Source organism: Ascaphus truei, chromosome 2, assembly GCF_040206685.1.
Source record: "Ascaphus truei isolate aAscTru1 chromosome 2, aAscTru1.hap1, whole genome shotgun sequence".
In the NCBI taxonomy this organism is placed as follows: Eukaryota; Metazoa; Chordata; class Amphibia; order Anura; family Ascaphidae; genus Ascaphus; species Ascaphus truei.
The window spans coordinates 175,496,457-175,514,971 of record NC_134484.1 but is presented as its reverse complement, the minus strand read 5'-3'; positions in this window follow the sequence as shown (position 1 = coordinate 175,514,971).

The window sequence follows — 18,515 nt, the reverse complement described above, 5'->3', positions numbered from 1 at the left end:
ACAGTACAAATAAATGTAGAAGGGTTATCAAAAGCATACTGCCCTACAACCAAACACTTCTCCATACAGACACTACATTAAAATCAATTTCCTTTAAAAATCCTAACTGATCTCACAATATACTGTATATGATCACAAACCAATGAAAAAACTCACATTCCAATATGCATAAAATCTATGCACCATATACTGTACATTCTGCAAATTAATCAAACGTAAACAAAAATCAATTAGCAATCATTATTTACATACCTAAACAATTCACACTCAATCACGAACAATGAAACCATTAACAGATTCACGCCTAGAGCAGAACAATTAAGCCTTTGAAAAAATATAAGTACCGACAAAAATACAACCTTTACAACCAAGGCTATCTATCCCTGACCTTCCTCAAACACACAATACAATACCAAGGAATAATACATCTATCTAATTTTAAAATACTTTAAACTCACAAAATAATTAAAAACACATCCAATCCAGCTTTTAAAACAACATCATTTCTTACCCTGAATGTATACTGTACAGTATATCTCTCTAGACATATATATTGTACATACATACATACATACATACAGTGGCAAGAAATGATATACCACAAAAAAAAAAAATACACATGTTAAAAAACCTTTTGAAATAATTAACAAGTTAAATAAAATACAATTCTTTACTGTAGTTCACTTACCATTACTTGCCCCCACCGACTCCCGTTGTCCAGCTTACTCACGAACCAATCCACGATCAGGAACCCATAAAATAATAAACCATTCAAAATAATAAACATTAAACTAAAAATCCAAACCAATCCACGGGTCTTCTACTTGTAATACATCTTCATCTGTATTCTTCTTTCTTCTATCTCCTTCCGGGCGGGGCAGGGCGTGGTCTTCTTTCCATCATCGGCAACGCCCTTGTCTTTTTTCTTCTCCAGAGGTCCATCCTCCGCGGCGTCTGGCTGCAAAATGAGACGACATAGGCTTTTAAAGGCTATGACGTCACATTTTGCATCATGGTTCTCACGGTCCTGATTGGACCGTTAATTTTTTCAAAAGGTTTTTTAACATGTGTATTTTTTTTTTTTTGTGGTATATCGTTTCTTGCCACTGTATGTATGTATGTATATATGTCTAGAGAGATATATACATACAGTACAGTACAGGGTAAGAAATGATGTTGTTTTAAAAGCTGGATTAGATGTGTTTTTAATTATTTTGTGAGTTTAAAGTATTTTAAAATTAGATAGATGAATTCCTTGGTATTGTATTGTGTGTTTGAGGAAGGTCAGGGATAAATAGCCTTGGTTGTAAAGGTTGTATTTTTGTCGGTACTTATATTTTTTCAAAGGCTTAATTGTTCTGCTCTAGGCGTGAATCTGTTAAGGGTTTCATTGTTCGTGATTGAGTGTGAATTGTTTAGGGATGTAAATAATGATTGCTAATTGATTTTTGTTTACGTTTGATTAATTTGCAGAATGTATATGGTGCATAGATATTGAGGCATCATTTATATTGGAATGTAAGTTGTTTAAATGGCTTTTCAGAGGTTTAGTGATGATTTAGATTGAGAGATCAGTTATGAATATTAAAGGAAATTGATTTTAAATTAGTGTGTACAGTATGTACTGTATGGAGAAGTGTTTGGTTGTAGGACAGTGCTTTTGATAACCCTTCTACATTTATTTGTACTGTATATTGGTTTATCATGGGTGTGTATATAACGTGTGTGTATATATACAGTATATATATATATATATATATATATATATATATATATATATATATATATATATATATATACAGTATATATATATACTGTATATATATCTCTCTCTCTCTTTCTCTCTGTCTCTCTGTATATATATATACAGTATACTGTATATATATAGTTGCATGATGAAGCCACAGTACAAATTCATGGGTGAAGGGTGGGTATCGTGCCTGTGTGGCTTAACCCCTTAATTACCTTTGCGGTTATTATCCGATAAGGTGTTTAAGGGGTTAATTGATATCTGAATGTACTTGCAATGTATTGGCTTGGTTTTGGCTATGTTTTGTGTGGGCAAGAGTAGGAAGGCGCTGGCGTCGGACACTTCGTATTGATGAGGTCAGTAGTACTTTATTTATTTGAATATGCTAGTTAATGTTTTTAATAATGGGCAATTAATCTATTATCCATATCTGGATAATAGTTATTTTGCACATTATTGTACTGTAGGTGTTGGGGGGGAGGGTGTATGTATTGAATGTATAGGCCAGGTTTATTTTTTTTACATTCAGGGTTACTTCCGTGGTTTTGCGTGGGACCTCTGGAGACCACCCGCGGGGAATCCTCGGGTATCCTAAAGGGTATCAGGCTGGTGGTTCCACGGGTGACACATGCGGGGATGATGATGTGTGGTCCCACTTCTGTGGGGGCACCGCGGACCCGTAGTCTGCGGGGATGACGATGTGTGGTCCCACTTCTGTGGGGGCACCGCCGACCCGTAGGTGCGGGGATGATGATGTGTGGTCCCACTTCTGTGGGGGCACCGCCGACCCGTAGTGAGCACCCGTGAGTTCCCCAGACCCCCATGGGAACCACCCGAGGCCCCGCAGACACCTGTGGGTTTGACCCGGGGCTCCCAGACATCCTTGGGCCTACCGTGGGGACCCAATTGTGGCTCACGGTGACCCAAGGAGACCACCTGGGCGCCATGGTGCTGGCAGGATCCACCAGCAGGCCTCCAGAACCTGTGGAATGCTGCTGGTAAACTGTAGGTCTGTCCAGGTGCCCTGCCAGCCCACCGGGGACTAGCGTGGGGCTGCGTTATGGACCCTGAATGTAAAAGAATAAATCTTGTATTTATGGTGGGGGGCACAGGGGGTGGGTAATGTATTTAATAAATAGAATGCTGTTTATTGTGGGGCTGTGCATTGTTTTGATTGCGTGGACTGGGGGTGGGGGTTGGGGGGGGTTCCCCAACTGTATGTGGGTAGGCCTCTCTTGTGGGTAGTTAGTGATTGAGGGTTGAGGGTGGGCACGGGGTCCCCAGACCTGAAACCAGTGCGGTTCAGCTCCCGAGACCCCCTGCACATCTACACTATAAATAAAAATGTATTTCAAATGTATTTATTTGTATTTATTTATTTATTTATTGCGGGGATGCTGTGTGCGATTATTTTTTATTGTGTGTAGCGGGGGTGGGTGACGGGGTTTATAAATGTGAGTTTATAAATAAAATAAAGAATATTATTTCTAGGGGCCTTAGAACAGAAGTTCCCACGCCAATTGCGCGCTCATTGCTCTTTTGTTACAATGTTGCTGGTCTTGCGGGTTTGCAGTCTGGCAGCAAAAAGCAGTTTGTACAGTAGTACTGAGTGTGAGATAAATTAACCAGTTCTTTTATTGCTGAAGTCGCCACCAAAAACTGTTATTTACAAATACAGTACAAAAAACGTGCAACACACAACAACATACAGTATCATTTGTTTAAGTACAGCAGGTACTGTAGGGTAAAACATGTACTGTACAGTACAGCACAATATTACAGTATGGTCTCACTGAAAGTCCTCCCCATTTTCCATCCATGGCCGATTCCTTGCATGGCGCAAAACGCCATTAATGCAGTCTCTAACGCCTCTCATTACAGGATCTGTAACAGGGTAATAGCGCTGCATTTCTTCCATAATCTTTTTCCTTAAATTAGAAGGAAGGGCCTTTTTTTGGCGATTCCCATCATAGTTCACTTTGAACACCCACTCGCAGTACAATGTGTAGGGAACATGGTGTTTAAATATGATCAAGGCATACTTGTATGGTATACCAGCACTCCTCACCCTATACTTCTCCCTCAGCGCCGGTGGCAGATCGCACAGGGAGATGTCGGGCTCTGTTTGTATGCGAGCGGGTGTAGGAGGTCTTTTGGGAGCGGGTGTACTTGAGGCGATGGGCAATGGTAGGGTGTCTGGGAGGAAGCTTTCCTCCGGTAGTGGTCGCCGGGTTGTCTCCTGGCGTGGTCTTGACGGGGTTGTCATGTCCTCCTCAATAGCATAGTACACTGCATCTTCTGGTGGAGGGGGTGTGCTTGGTGATGGAAGGGGGTCGAAGGTACCATGCATCACATCCATGTCACGCCCTGCTCCAGCGTCGGGGAAACAGGGGCATTAACACCGAGCAAATAATGTATGCCCGCTATGTCAGCCTCTATCTTGTCCATCCGTTGATCCATCCGTTGCTCCATATGTAGCATCCGTTGATCCAGCCGTTGCTCCATATGTAGCACCGACTCCAGAAGCAGATCTAGCTTTGCCAGCACAATAGAATTCCCGGGGAGATCCACAGTTAGCCCATTCAGGATCCGGTCTAACGAGCTGCTTGTGCATGGCATCTGGAGATCTGGGGGGATGGGTGCAACGGAGGATGAGATGGGGGTTCTCTGGAGAGAAGCGGCATCGATGGAGAGTGGAAGAGGTGACCTGGGGATGCCCGGTACAGGAGAAGCTGCAGCGTGGTGGAAGAGGGATGGAGAAGGTGACCGCTGGATTTCCGGGAGAGAAGCAGAGTCGTCCAAGAGCAAAGGAGACAGTGACCCGTGGATTTCAGAGGCAGCAGCATCTTCAGATGGAACCGGAGAAGATGGGGGTGGAGAAGCCGGGCTGAAGATTTCCGGGACAGCTACAGCAGAGTCGTCGAAGCTTATGGGAGCAAGTGGTCTGCGGATTCGGTGAGTTGGCTGCCATTCGTCTTGCGTACCGAGCACAGTACCGTATTTCTTCTTCACATAATAAGGCTGACGTGTTTTAAAAGCCTTAGCCTTTGGGGTCAGCAGAAGGTTTTCTTTGTTGGCCTTAGCCTGTCACTTTGCCTTTGGCTTGGAAACGGTAACTGCCTTTCTCTTTTTCAGTGTGGCAGGCACAGCAGAGGTGAGATGGTTCTTTCGTCCATAGAACCGGGGCTGCTCCATGTAAGCGGGAGGCACAATGCAGTATCTGGACAATGGCTCAGATAAAGATCAGCAAGTGGTGGGCTATGCAACGTGTACAACCTTTTATGCATGGCGGCCAGGTACAGGTGTTGAAAGTGGGTGGTCTGTAATGTGAGTCATTAACATATAAATACACCATCCATTTTGTGGATTCACTGCACATTGAATACACATCGACTAAACATCGAATATACATTCTTGTGTTTGTATTTCTTTCTACAGTACTCGCAGCAATGCCTGTTAAGAAGATTTCAAAGGATCTCAGCATGAGAATGAAGGAGATGTACACGAGCGGAAAACGAATTGCAGATATCCAGCGCTGGTTAACTGCTTCTGGCCTTGTTGTGCCATCAAGCACCGTGTGCTATCATGCACAAGGAAAAAACAGAGACCGGAAAAAGGCACCAAAGGTAACAAATGCGTAAGTATATTTATAAAACTTAACCAAAAAAAATATAGAAAACTGTAGTGTACATCTACAGTATACCGTATTTATATAGTATATTTATATTACAACAGTATATACTGTAGTGTACTGTATGTGTGGTCAATTTATATTTTTTGTGCAGCAGTATACACTTTTGGTATATTGCAATTCATCTTACAACGAAATATACAGTATATGATGTGTATTTATTATGATATAACAACAGTATATTTATATAGTATATTTATATTACATGTATACTGTATATTTTGTCTATTTATATTTATAGTACAGCAGTATACATTTTTTGTATATTTATATTTACTTTATATTACAACATTACATGTACAGTATACAGTATACATTTTATATTGCTGCATATTAATAACACAATATAATTTCTTTCCATTGTAGGGAGACTACTCTTCTGGTGGACAGAATAAGTGAGGAGAATGATGAGAGGAGCGCATTAAGGGTTAAAAACACTCTTCAGGAAAACCACAATCTGACTGTATCCGAGAGCAGCATAAAGAAGATGAGACGCAGAATTGGATGGAAATATGGACGTGTGAGGTTAGTACTGGACAGTACAGGAGGTACTGTAAAGTAAAAGTGTTGTTTTGCAAACTGTACTGCGCTGTGACGCTAATATTTTTTATTCATTGTCATTACAGAGCGTACCCCATGATACGGGACGCAAACAAAATCAAAAGAGTGCTCCAGGCCCAGGCATGATCGACAGCGGTGAGACTTTCCAGGATTGCATCTTCACTGATGAGTCTACTGTGTCGCTGGAGAGATTTGCAAGATTTGCGTTCCACAAAAAAGGCCGCATAACTTTGAAGCCGCGGCCAAAACACCCTGTGAAGCTGCATGTGTGGGGTGCCATCTCTAGGCGTGGACCGGGATGCATTGTCGTCTTTGAAGGTACAATTTCTCAAATATAATGCCGCCTAATGCACTGTACTTGACTAGTGTTGCCTTACCGTATGCACTGTACTGTACTATTGAGCACTTTTCTTTTCTTGCTAAAGGAATCATGAATAAAGATTTCTTCCAAGACAACATTGTGCCCGTGATAGTGCGATACATCACACAAGACTTTCCCAATGGTCATCGCTTTTACCAGGACAATGATCCCAAGCACACCGCGTCAACGGCGCATATCCTTGAGCGCGGCATCAACTGGGTGAAGACGCCAGCGGAGTAAGTGCAGTAGACCGTGTCCCATTTATGTTCCCCACTGTTTTTACTGTGTACTGTATCTCTTAAACTAATTGTCCTTTCTTTGCAATCACAGATCGCCAGACTTCAATCCGATCGAAATGGTCTGGCATCAGCTGAAGGACCACATCCGTAAAGTGGCGAAACCCTCCAAGAAGGACGAGTTGTATAAAGCCATAATGAGTTTTTGGAACGATGTACTCACCGTGGAACGATGCAATAAATATATAGACCATATTGCCACTGTGTTGCCCATTGTCATCGCGCGCAATGGGCAAGCATCAGGAAAGTAGTACAGTGCTGTAATATTGTACAGTAAGTACAGTATGATACAGGTAAGTATGGCACAGATTTTTTCTTTCCCAATAGTCAGAGTATACAGTAGTTCCAGTATACAGTACAGAAGACTAGTTTGACAGTACTACAGTAACTGCCTACTAACTGCTCCATTTTTTTCTTTCCAGAGAAAGCTGCACCAGCCACCTACTGTACAGTAGTTCTACCATAATACAGTACGCACATACAGTACAGTACAGTAACTGAACAAAGTTTTTGTTTTCTTGTCGTTCCAGGAAAAAGGGTGCCCAAGGGGGAGGGGGGGCCTTGTGCAGTCAAATGTACAGTATATAAACAGCAGTAATGATGTACACAAAACCTCTCCTCTCTCAATGAACTACTGTACCGCAGACACAATGAGGATACTGTTACAGTATGAAGGGAAAAAGAACAGGATGGGTTATTTAACATTATACTGTGCAATATTTATACTGTATATTTATATATACTGTATTTTTATTCTAAAGGTATTCGAGAATGTACTGTACTGTATGAGGACCTGGTGACTTTCAACCCTCTCAGACCCACAGAACGGATTATTTCACATTACTGTATATTTATCCTGTATATTTTCAGTAATTTAGAAGCAGTGGCTGTTCTGAACAGAACAGTTACTGTAAGCAAACGGATGCACATCAGATTTACATTTCAAATTCGAGAGGGGATTTTTCCAAAGCAGCCAGGCCTCCCTCTAAGGAAGGTGGATGGTGGGATGATACAGTACTCTGGCTGGCCTCCTGCTGAATCTTGTTACCGTAGCCAGCCCAGGGCCAGATTAACAAAACAATGGCTTGGATTGGATTAGCCAGACGATTGATGCTTGGCCAGGGAGGGATTAAAAACTCTAAGGGAGGGGATGGGTGGTGTAGCTGTAGGATTGTACTGTGTCAGTATTTCCAACGGCAGGTCACCCTAATAATTGCATGAATAAACCCCCAAAGACAAGGCCCAAATATAGTACAGTATACTGTATACTGCATATACAGTACAGAGATGTATACTGTATTATAAATAAATAATCATACAGTACTGTACAGTATGTATTATTGTGTGTTGAGGTTTGGAATTGCTGTTAACTTGAAATGTTTCACCATTGTATTGTACTGTATTTGTAAATAAAAGTTTTTTGTGGCGACTTCAGCAATAAAAGAACTGGTTAATTTATCTCACATAAAGTACGTGAATACGACCGCAATCACCATTGTACAGTAAATGGGTGCATAGGATGGAACGACAGGTGCTAAAGGGGTATAAATATGATATTTATCAGTGTTGATCAAAGAGAGTTGATCAGAAGGATTCCCCTTATAAAGTATACAGCACTCTATTGTCATTCATACAGTACTGTATACTGTAGTAAAGGGTAGACAACACATGGTCTTGCAGTATACTGTATTACTACAAATCTGTCAGGTTGACCAGAATCACTGCGGATATCGTAAAATAATAAAATTTTATTAATTCTACGTAGAATTAATAAAATTGTATTATTTTCCGATATCCGCAGTGATTCTGGTCAATTCTACGTAGGTGTATTAGTATTACACATAGTCACGCTGGGGCCTGAGCTGCGTTACTGACGGGAGGAGCTGGGTGTATTAGTATTATACATAGTCACTCTGGGGCCTGAGCTGCGTTACTGACGGGAGGAGCTGGGTGTATTAGTATTACACATACTGTAGTCACACTGGGGCCTGAGCTGCGTTACTGACAGGAGGAGCTGGGTGTATTAGTGTGTTGAGGTTTTGAATTGCTGTTAACTTGAAATGTTTCACCATTGTATTGTACTGTATTTGTAAATAAAAGTTTTTTGTGGCGACTTCAGCAATAAAAGAACTGCTTAATTTATCTCACATAAAGTACGTGAATACGACCGCAATCACCATTGTACAGTAAATGGGTGCATAGGATGGAACGACAGGTGCTAAAGGGGTATAAATATGATACTGTATTTATCAGTATTGATCAAAGAGAGTTGATCAGAAGGATTCCCCTTATAAAGTATACAGTACAGCACTCTATTGTCATTCATACAGTACTGTATACTGTAGTAAAGGGTAGACAACACATGGTCTTGCAGTATACTGTATTACTAAAAATCTGTCAGGTTGACCAGAATCACTGCGGATATCGGAAAATAATAAAATTTTATTAATTCTACGTAGAATTAATAAAATTGTATTATTTTCCGATATCCGCAGTGATTCTGGTCAACCTGACAGATTTTTAGTAATACAGTATACTGCAAGACCATGTGTTGTCTACCCTTTACTACAGTATACTGTACAGTACTGTATGAATGACAATAGAGTGCTGTATATAAGGGGAATCCTTCTGATCAACTCTCTTTGATCAACACTGATAAATACAGTAATTTATCTCACACTCAGTACTACAAACTGCTTTTTGCTTGCAATAAACAAACAAACAGGGAAGCGCTATATGAGTTAGGATCAGGCCCAGCAGCCACTTTATGTTGAAAACCACATATGAAATGAGCATAAAATTGCATGAATAATTACACAAAAATATATAAAATAAATAGCACAAGTCTCTGCCAGAGAGAAATTGTCCAGGTGGTGTGGATACAGGTTAATGCCCCTGTCTGATAGGACAGACTCGGGCAAGAATGGCCTGTGAGAGGTGAATATCCAGAATGGTAGCTGGGATGGAAAGCGCTACCAACTGTGCAGGTATTGAAGTGTGTAGAAATGGGAAGGTGCCGTAGGCATCAAATGTGGAAAGCGCTCACCCAGACTTCATACACTTGGCGCTTTTTGCTTGCAGACTGCAAAGCCACAAGACCAGCAACATTGTAAAAAAAAGAGCAAAAAAAGAGCAATGAGCGCGAAAATGGCGTGGGAACTTCTGTTCTTCGTGGCGTGGGAACTTCTGTAGGGCCCCTAGAAATAATATTCTTTATTTTATTTATAAACTCACATTTATAAACCCCGTCACCCACCCCCGCTACACACAATAAAGCGGGCACTTACAGTACAGTATATATTTATTTCTCTTCATGTATTTATTTAGATTTATTTATTAATTGTGGAGCTGCTGTGCGTGAGGGGCCATGGCCAGGATGGGGGGGGGGGGGGGGTAACGGTACAGTATGTGGGTAGGGGGTGAGGGTGGTTAGACCTCACAGTACATTATGCACATTGGGTCCCCCCCCTCCCCACATTTACATACACTGCACGACATCAATGCAGGGAGGGTTTACCAATGCAGGGAGGGTTTACCAATGCAGGTAAGGCTTTAGGCCTTTATATCTCTCTCCCTTCATTGTAATCTGTTTAACAGAAACATTAGGGGGGAAGGGGCTTTATGCCTTTATATCTCTCTCCCTTCATTGTAATCTGTTTAACAGAAATATTAGGGGGGAAGGGGCTTTAGGCCTTTATATCTCTCTCCCTTCATTGTAATCTGTTTAACAGAAACATTAGGGGGGAAGGGGCTTTAGGCCTTTATATCTCTCTCCCTTCAGTGTAATCTCCTTAACAGAAACATTAGTGGGGAGGGGGCTTTAAACAATGTATAATGTATAAGGTTTTTTACAATTAGATAGATGTAATCCTTGGTATTGTAAGGGTTAGCTTTGGTTTTAAATTGTCTTTTCTGGTTGGTACTTACAGTATATATTGATTTTGGTTTACTTGATTGTTTAAAATACTGTAGTTGACTTGTTTGGAAGTGTTTGTATTTACTGGTAGAGTAGCTTGCAATTATATTGTTAACATTTATTTGCAGAATGTACAGTATATGGTGCATAGATTTAATGCTATGCATCATTTACAGTATACAATGTAAATGCAATGTACTGTGTGGATTGGAATGTTATGTTTTATATTGTAAAATCAGTTAGGATTATTAAATGGATTATTATTATTATTGTCTGTACTGTATAGAGATGCGTTATTTGTAGGACAGTATGATTTTGATAACCATTCTACATGTACTGTATTTGTATATTGGTTCATCATCTGTGTGTATATACTGTATACTGTATACTATACAGTATATATATATATATATATATATATATATGTATACAGTATATATATACTGTACACAGTATATACTGTATATGTACTGTATAGGGATTGTTATTATATATACTGTATAATGTATATATATATCCAGTATATATACAGTATATACTGTACAGTATATATTTATTTCTCTTCATATATTTATTTATTTATTTATTTAGATTTATTTATTAATTGTGGGGCTGCTGTGCGTGAATTTTTTTTATTGGGGGTGAGGGGGGTGTTTGGCCCTTGGTGTGAGTTTAGGACTTGCAGCAGAAGCACAATTAATAAATAAATGTAAATAAATAAATAAATAAATGACAATAAATACATTTGAAATACATTTTTATTGATAGTGTACATGTGCAGGGGGTCTCCGGAGCTGAAGCGCACAGGTTTCAGGTCTGGGGACCCCGTGCCCCCCGAGATACAGGCCCCTTTAGGGGGTGCCGGTATCCCTCTGCTCTGCTTGGTTTACAGGCCGCGATCACGTGATCGGGGCCTTTAACGCAGAGCACTCAGCACTCAGAAACACAGGCCAGGCAGATTTAACACACACACACAATAGGGGGAGGTTTTTTTACATAGATTGCAGGGAAGCTTAACGCACACACACAATAGGGGGATAGGGGGAGGGGGTTTTACATAGATTAGAGAGAAGGCAGGGTGTTTTAAAAGCGAGAATAGGGGGAGGGGTTTTTACATAGATTAGAGAGAAGGCAGGGAGTTTTAACACAGACGTGAAAAATATGTATTGAATGTACTGTATTAATTGTTTATTATGCCTTAACCCCTTCATTGCCTTAGCGGCTATCCGCTATGCTAATGACGCAGCATTTTCCGTATTTTTAATAATATTGATCAGGAGCAGGGGGGGGGGTCCCTGAGCATTAATTTCTGGCTCAGGGAACCCCCTGCTCACTGTACAATATTATTAAAATACACAAATGATGCTTCTTTACCATAGCGCATAGACGCTAAGGTAAAGAACGAGTGTTTATTTATACTGTATATTGTATGTGTTTTATTGATACTGTACATGTGCAGAGGGTCTCCAGAGCAGAAGCGCACAGGTTTCAGGTCTGGGGACCCCGTGCCCCCCGAGATACAGGCCCCTTTAGGGGGTGCCGGTATCCCTCTGCTCTGCTTGGTTTACAGGCCGCGATCACGTGATCGGGCCCTTTAAACCAAGCAGAGGGATACCGGCACCCCCTAAAGGGGCCTGTATCTCGGGGGGCACGGGGTCCCCAGACCTAAAACCAACGCGATTCAGCTCCGGAGACCCCCTGCACATCTACACTATCAATAAAAATGTATTTCAAATGTATTTATTGTCATTTATTTATTTATTTATTTATAATTATTTATTTATTTTTTGGCGGCTGCTGTGTGTGTGTGTATTTTTTTATTGTGGGTAGCGGGAGGGTGGGTGAATGGGGTATTAGCCCCAACGATGGTTGGGGAGGGCTTGCGGGGGGGGGGGTAGCGGGAGGGCTTAATCCCTTCATGACCGTAGCGGTATTAACTGCTACGGTCGTGAAGGGGTTAAGTACACCCGCAACCCCCCCCCCCCTCCCGCAAGTCCTAAACTCACACCAAGGGCCAAATACCCCCCTCACCCATCCCCACTACACACAATAAAGCGGGCACGGTGGGTTAACCCCTTCATTGCCTTAGCGGCTATCCGCTATGAAAATGACGCAGCATTTTCCGTATTTTTAATAATATTGATCAGGAGCAGGGGGGGTCCATGAGCATTAATTTCTGGCTCAGGGAACCCCCTGTTCACTGTACAATATTATTAAAATACACAAATGATGCTTCTTTACCATAGCGCATAGACGCTAAGGTAAAGAACGAGTGTTTATTTATACTGTATATTGTATGTGTTTTATTGATACTGTACATGTGCAGAGGGTCTCCAGAGCAGAAGCGCACAGGTTTCAGGTCTGGGGACCCCGTGCCCCCCGAGATACAGGCCCCTTTAGGGGGTGCCGGTATCCCTCTGCTCTGCTTGGTTTACAGGCCGCGATCACGTGATCGGGCCCTTTAAACCAAGCAGAGGGATACCGGCACCCCCTAAAGGGGCCTGTATCTCGGGGGGCACGCGGTCCCCAGACCTAAAACCAATGCGATTCAGCTCCGGAGACCCCCTGCACATCTACACTATCAATAAAAATGTATTTCAAATGTATTTATTGTCATTTATTTATTTATTTATAATTATTTATTTATTTTTTGGCGGCTGCTGTGTGTGTGTGTATTTTTTTATTGTGGGTAGCGGGAGGGTGGGTGAATGGGGTATTAGCCCCAACGATGGTTGGGGAGGGCTTGCAGGGGGGGGGGTAGCGGGAGGGCTTAACCCCTTCATGACCGTAGCGGTATTAACTGCTACGGTCGTTAAGGGGTTAAGTGCACCCGCAACCCCCCCCCCCTCCCGCAAGTCCTAAACTCACACCAAGGGCCAAATACCCCCCTCACCCATCCCCACTACACACAATAAAGCGGGCACGGTGGGTTAACCCCTTCATTGCCTTAGCGGCTATCCGCTATGAAAATGACGCAGCATTTTCCATATTTTTAATAATATTGATCAGGAGCAGGGGGGGTCCATGAGCATTAATTTCTGGCTCAGGGAACCCCCTGCTCACTGTACAATATTATTAAATCTCTCTCTGTGCTGCAAACAAATCTCGCCCCCAGTATGTGCAGTAATTTACTGAACATGTACTGTAGAATAAATGCATAGTTTTATTTATTCGGGTTTATTACACAGTATACTGTTCGGCCGGAAAACATCAGCATACTGTACAGCACAATATTACTGTATCCATCGAAATCCCCCCATTAGCCGTTTTCTTTTCTGAGGAAAAACAAAATGAAAAGTTTTAATGTACAGTAATGGTCAGCCCCCTAAAGAAGTACCCAGCCTGCCCCACCAAAATAATACGGCAACAATACAGTACTCACCATACTGTATTACTGAATTTCCCATTCAGCTTGCGCCGTCGCCGGGCCACTGCCAGTCCAGCTTTCATCATCACCCACGTCGATAGTTTGCAGAGGGACTAGCCCACCTGTAGTCAGCGGGAAATCGCTTAGGTACATGCAAGCTTCATCAAAACTGGCTGCGAAATCCATCTCAGGGTTGTCACTGAAGGCGGGACCATCATGATAAGCTGGTGCTGGTGCTGGTTCTGGTTCTGGCGCATTGCTTGGCAGGGACTGTCGCTTCTTATTTCGTTTTAACACGACCCTTCGCCTTTTGCCGCCTCCATTATCATAGATACGGGAAAAACCCTGTGACACACACCAATACCCTCCAACAAATTGGGGCTCAATACGGTGAAAACAGGGGTCACTACATAACCTTTTCCTTATTGCCCGCTTCCACAAATGAGGAGTTGGCGAAAATCTGTAAAAGTCATAGTTTTCGATAAAATACTGATAAATTTGAACAACTGTTGTCATCTTATCCTCTGTTGCATTAATAGCGGCCCATATCAAATAAGCATAACTTCTGTCAGGTTTTTGGAACACGGGCTGCATTTGAACACTCATGTCTCTGGAGAATAGTGTAAGCGAAAATGGTCTTTGTCTTTATTTAATACAGTATGTAAAGCCTAAATTGATACATTTTTTGCAACGTCTTCCTTCAGTCTCAAGGACAAGTTACAATAGCATACTGTACTGGGGTAAAGTATCTTTTTTTAAACGAAACAACTTGCAAAGCCCACACATTACTTAAGTCATGAGTTAATGCCATCTGGTGGACAAACGAAACATTGCCGCCTAGTAAATTCTTCTGGTTGTCATTTAACAGATCAGATCCCCCGTCAGCCAGGCATGAACCGTGGCTGGGAAGGCAAACGCAACGAAGCATGCAAGAGGTGAGCAGCGGCGGATTCCAGGTATCTGCCAGGTACAAACTGGGCATTTGCTCGAATAAAGTGTGTCGGTGCAGTATGTCTACGGTGGCAAATGTATTAAAAATCCACCCAAAATTGCCAGCATGCACCTGACGGAGCTGGATCCGGAGCGAGGTGATCAGGGAGTGGATTGGGCTGAGCTAGGTCTGGGGTGAGGTGAGCAGGGATCGGATTGGGCTTATCTCGATCTCGTGCAAGGTGGGTCTGGAGCTGGGAGTGAAAGCGTTTGGAGCACCTGGTGCAGGTACCTGGGTTCTCGGTTCTCTTTATCCACTTTAGCCTTTTTCTTTTTTGTGGTCTCTGGTAGAGCTAGCCTATTTCACTTTCTGAGGACTTTGCTTGGAACAGCAGTAGTAAGCAGGTTCATGCGACCATTGCAGGGGCCTCACGCACTCCCCTGATATTTAATTTCAATGCCTCAGTGAAGAGCACGGGGTCTCTGCAACCGCCCACACCCCACCAGACAAATCCAGCACCCCTCCTGGGGGGCACGCCCCCACTTTGCGCACCGCTGCTATAGTACTTAAAAGTTTGATGTCTCTGTTTTACTAGCCTGTAGCAATCTATGATATTAGTTCATGGCCGTTTTTCTGCAGCCAAAACATCACTGGCACTCTGCCGACACACATATTATCACTGGGGCAAGTTAGCGGCAGGACTCCTGGCCGCAGGGCAACTTGCTGCTTGACATTGTGGAGCTACAAATTGTCCACTGTGTACGTTCCCATGTCCGACCACCTGATATCATATCACCTAAAAAAGGGAAGGTATCCCATGGTACATCCATTGGTGGATGTACCATGTGATTCCATCAACTTTGGTAGTGAAGTCATTCTCTTCCAAACCTGATGCCTAAACCCATACTGTATGTACATCCACCAATCTGATTGATAGATGTACTATTTGTCATTGAAATATGATATCACAGGCCTGTCATGTCTCAATTAACAGGAAGAAGATGTTGTGGCAACATCACCTCCTGACCTGTGCAAGAGAAGAAAGAAGAAATGAAAGAAAGAAAAGAAGATAAGAAGAAAAGAAATAAAATAAGATCTACGCACCGCAGACTCCTCTTCAAGTAACAGAGGATTGTGGACTTCTGTACATCATGCTGTTATTCAAGATAAGGATCATTGCTTTGTGGGTCAAGAGTTGTTGGTGCCACAGTTGGATGAGGAGGATGAAAGCCTTCATCCCGGCAAGGGTAAGGAGCCCATTGATTGTATTTTATTTAATTGTGTCTTTTTTGTTGCCAATTAGTTGTGAATGTGGTTATCTGTGTCCATTGAGGCATAGCTAATCACAGTGACAATCAATGCATTTTGTGGCTACTGATTGTTTTTATTTTCTTGTACTGTAAAGTATTTTTTATTTTATTATTTTTGTTTATCGCCCATTGGTTTCTAATTTAGTTATCTGTGTCCCTGTTGAGGGCATAGTTAACCACAGTGACAATCTACAGGATGAGTTTTTTGACTATTATATATTTTAATGTATTGAAATATTTTTATTTTATTGTGCAATTTTTTTAATTTATTTTAACACAAATGAGCAACAGCGCTATTTGCCATATTTGGTTACTAGTGCTTTTGCTCATTTGCATGTGGTGGATGGGGTAGAGGGTGGTGAGGGATGGGGGTAGTTTCCCTGGACAGGGTTGTTAATCCTCATTGGTGGCTATTGGGTTAATCCGTTAATTACTATAACGGTTATTATTAATTATTATAAAGGTGATTAAGGGGTTACAGGCCAGTAGCTATTTTTTATTTTACTGTTGGTGCCACAGAAGTGGAAGAGCACCATGGTGATGAGTGGGATGCAGATGAGGATGGCCTTTATCTTGGCAGGGGTAAGTACAACTTTTATCTACTATAGGTTTGCTGGCTAATGGTTAATTTTTTATGGGCAAATGCACAAATCTGGATAATAGGGCATTTTCCCATCACTGGGAGCTGAATGGATAGGACTAGGAGGAGAGGGTTGCGCCCAGTCAGTAAGAGACAGGAGATTTTGTTGTAACAGGTCCATGCGTTTGTCGTTCTGCTCTAAATAACCCTCAATCATTGAGAACATGCTGCCGTGCGTGCTCAACACTCGCCCCACCTCAGCTGGGTCCATGTTTGTGCGGCTGAGCATACTGTAATGGAGTGCTCACCACAAACAAGGTGTGACCATAGGTCTGAGTTGGGGATAGATATATAACGCCACCCACAGCCGTGTGGGCGCGTCTGGAGTGCTTATTAGTCGAGGTAGCTGGGTCGAGCTTTGAGAGGTAAGGATAGTCAAGATACTTGCTGAAGTCATGGTTGGAGAGGTGCGGATCGTGGCAGGTACATTTAGCCATAGTCAGGTTTGGAGAGAAGAGGATAGTCGTGGTACGTTGTCGAGGTCGGGGTTGGAAAGGTATGGATCATCGTTGGTTGCTGGGGTTAGGAGTTTAGAAGTGCAGAGTCCAAGAGATAGCTGGGGTCAGGAACAGAGTAGCTAGGAACCAAGAATCAAGACAAGACTGTGGAGGCAAGGTTAGCAGGGAACACTTCGAAACAACAAAGGTTTATGCTCAGCCGATTTGCCAGTGGGCTGACTGAGCTTATATAGGAGAGATGAACCAATGAATAGACAGACAGAGTGGAGGCGCGTCCCCAGTGCAGGCTGTGATTGGCTGTAGTGGTGTAGTAGATAGTTGTGGGAAGGATTGCTGACGAAGATTGATGATGCGGTACATGCACATGTTGAGCGCACATCACATGCCGATAACACCACCGTGCGGGCGCAACCTGGAGGCGGGGCCAGGAGATTCTGCATTTACCTCCGCGCGTAATGCATGCGCGCCCATAGTATGGCTGCTGCTGGTGGATGGCCCAGATGACGTGTTTCAGGAGGCGAACGAAGCGGAGCACCCTGTAGTGGGCCAGAGCAAGCAGGGAGCGCGCAGAGGGTGGCGTGACTCACGGATCCTCACAGTCGGTAATCAGATGGGGGGAAAGTACACTCCCTCTCCCAAAATGCTTCCCTGAAATGCTTGGGTGCCTGCTGGTACTGTTTGCCCTATCTCTGACTCTCCTCACTACAGGCTTTTGGCGATCATCTTGCATCTGAGTCTCACTGGGCTGTCTCTCCGGTCACCCCTCTCCCTTCTTACCCACATCCGCAGCCACTTGAGGTGAGGCACAGCTCCCGCTCCTAAACCGGGCTCAATTTAGCAGCAAGGGGGCCAGTCCTGCGGCCCTCATTGTTCCGCTCCGGTGTGCTCCGGCTTACAAGCAGGCGCATAGTGGCGCCATCTTGGAGGCTGCTGGTCCCGGCTCCCCATGAGTGTGAATGGAGCAGGTAATCTCTCCGGCATTTTTTTTAACCTCCCTGGTAGTCAGTGCTGTTCTGGTCACCCTCCGCCTTACTAGCAGCAGTTTCCCCTGTCTTTTTTGGGTGATTGGTGCACTCTTTATTGCTCTGGGGCCCGGAGCTCTGGAACCTCATATCAACTTTGCTTGCTGGTTGGCTGTGCCCCCCCAGTTTGTTACATATCTTGAGAGAGTTTCTGTTGGTATAACGTGAAGTGAGATGTCACCTACTGCATTCCCATGTATCACGTGTGGTCT